Genomic DNA, 2,926 nt, shown 5'->3' with positions numbered 1-2,926 from the left:
TGTGCTAGATGGTCAAGACAGGAGCTGAATGAGTCTCCAAATACTGAAAAGTCATCCATGAAGACTTCCAAAAATTTTTCCACCATATCAGAGAAAATTGAGAGCATGCACCTTTGAAAGGTTGTAGGTGCATTGCACAGACCAAATGGCATCCTTCTGTATGCAAATACTCCAGATGGACATGTGAATGCTGTTTTCTCTTGATCCTGGGGATCTACTGTAATTTGATTATAACCTGAATATCCATCCAGGAAGTAGTAGTATTCATGATTTGCTAGTCTTTCTAGCATTTGGTCTATGAATGGTAAAGGAAAATGATCCTTTCTGGTAGCTGTATTGAGCCTTCTATAATCAATACACATACGCCACCCTGTAACTGTCCTTGTGGGAACTAGTTCATTTTTTTCATTATGGACCACTGTCATGCCACCCTTCTTAGGGACGACTTGGACAGGGCTTACCCAGGGACTATCAGAAATAGGATAAATAATCTCAACCTCTAGTAATTTAGTGACCTCCTTCTGCACCACCTCCTTCATGGCTGGATTCAGCCGCCTTTGTGGTTGAACCACTGGCTTGGCGTCACCCTCCAATAGGATCTTGTGTATGCATCTGGCTGGGCTAATGCCCTTAAGATCACTGATGGACCACTGGTGCACGAAATTGCGATCATCAATGGCGCCATCAACATGGTACGCTCAATTGCAATCTCAACTCTTTATCACAACTTCGCACAACTAACCAGCAAGTGCACTGGGTCGTCCAAGTAATAAACCTTACGCGAGTAAGGGTCGATCCCACGGAGATTGTTGGTATGAAGCAAGCTATGGTCACCTTGTAAATCTTAGTCACGCAGATTCAAATGGGTATGGGTGATATATGAATAAAGCATAAAACAAGGATAGAAATACTTATGTAATTCATTGGTGAGAATTTCAGATAAGCGTATGGAGATGCTTTGTCCCTTCCGTCTCTCTGCTTTCCTACTGTCTTCATTCAATCCTTCTTACTCCTTTCCATGGCAAGCTGTATGTTGGGCATCACCATTGTCAGTGGCTACAATCCCGTCCTCTCAGTGAAAATGTTCAACGCACCCTGTCACGGCACGACTAATCATCTGTCGGTTCTCAATCAGGTTGGAATAGAATCCATTGATTCTTTTGCGTCTGTCACTAACGCCCAGCCTTCAGGAGTTTGAAGCTCGTCACAGTCATTCAATCATTGAATCCTACTCAGAATACCACAGACAAGGTTTAGACCTTTCGGATTCTCTTGAATGCCGCTATCAATTCTAGCTTATACCACGAAGATCCCGATTAAAGAACCCAAGAGATAAACATTCAAGCCTTGTTTGCTTGTAGAACGGGAGTGGTTGTCAGGCACGCGTTCATAAGTGAGAATAATGATGAGCATCACATAATCATCACATTCATCATGTTCTTAGGTACGAATGAATATCTTAGAATAAGAACAAGCTGAATTGAATAGAAGAACAATAGTAATTGCATTAATACTCGAGGTACAGCAGAGCTCCACATCTTAATCTATGGTGTGTAGAAACTCCACCGTTGAAAATACATAAGAACAAGGTTCAGGCATGGCCGTGAGGCCAGCCCCCATGATCTGAGATAGCATAAAACTACTCAAAGATAGCTACCCCGATGAGAATACAATAGTAAAAGGTCCTATATGTAGAGAACTAGTAGCTTAGGATTTACGGAGATGAGTAAATGACATAAAAATCCACTTCCGGGCCCACTTGGTGTGTGCTTGGGCTGAGCATTGAAGCTTTCATGTGTAGAGACTTTTCTTGGAGTTAAACGCCAGCTTTTATGCCAGTTTGGGCGTTTAACTCCCATTCTTGTGCCAGTTCCGGCGTTTAACGCCTGGCATTCTTGAGCTGATTTGGAACGCCGGTTTGGGCCATCAAATCTCGAGAAAATTATGGACTATTATACATTTCTGGAAAGCCCAGGATGTCTACTTTCCAACGCCATTGAGAGCGCGCCAATTGGGCTTCTGTAGCTCCAGAAAATCCACTTCGAGTGCAGGGAGGTCAGAATCCAACAGCATCTGCAGTCCTTTTTAGTCTCTGAATCAGATTTTTGCTCAGGTCCCTCAATTTCAGCCAGAAAATACATGAAATCACAGAAAAACACACAAACTCATAGTAAAGTCCAGAAAAGTGAATTTTAACTAAAAACTAATAAAAATATAATAAAAACTAACTAAACATACTAAAAACATACTAAAAACAATGCCAAAAAGCGTATAAATTATCCGCTCATCACAACACCAAACATAAATTGTTGCTTGTCCCCAAGCAACTGAAAATCAAATAAGATAATAAGAAGTGAATATTCAATGAATTCCAAAAACATCTATGAAGATTAGTATTAATTAGATGAGCGGGGTTTTAGCTTTTTGCCTCTGAACAGTTTTGGCATCTCACTCTATCCTTTGAAATTCATAATGATTGGCTTCTATAGGAACTCAGAATCCAGATAGTGATATTGATTCTCCTAGTTAAGTATGATGATTCTTGAACACAGCTACTTTATGAGTCTTGGCCGCGGCCCAAAGCACTCTGTCTTCCAGTATTACCACCGGATACATACATGCCACAAACACATAATTGGGTGAACCTTTTCAGATTGTGACTCAGCTTTGCTAGAATCCCCAATTAGAGGTGTCCAGGGTTCTTAAGCACACTCTTTTTGCCTTGGATCACAACTTTATTATTTTTTTTCTCTTTTTTTTTCATTTTTCTCCCCTTTTTTTCTCTTTTTTTTGTATTCACTGCTTTTTCTTGCTTCAAGAATCATTTTTATGATTTTTCAGATCCTCAGTAACATGTCTCCTTTTTCATCATTCTTTCAAGAGCCAACATTCATGAACCACAAATTCAAAAGACATATGCACTATT

The sequence above is a fragment of the Arachis stenosperma genome, chromosome 2 (assembly GCF_014773155.1).
Source record: "Arachis stenosperma cultivar V10309 chromosome 2, arast.V10309.gnm1.PFL2, whole genome shotgun sequence".
NCBI lineage: Eukaryota > Viridiplantae > Streptophyta > Magnoliopsida > Fabales > Fabaceae > Arachis > Arachis stenosperma.
The sequence above is the reverse complement of the archived record's forward strand: the minus strand, read 5'-3'. Positions refer to the sequence as shown.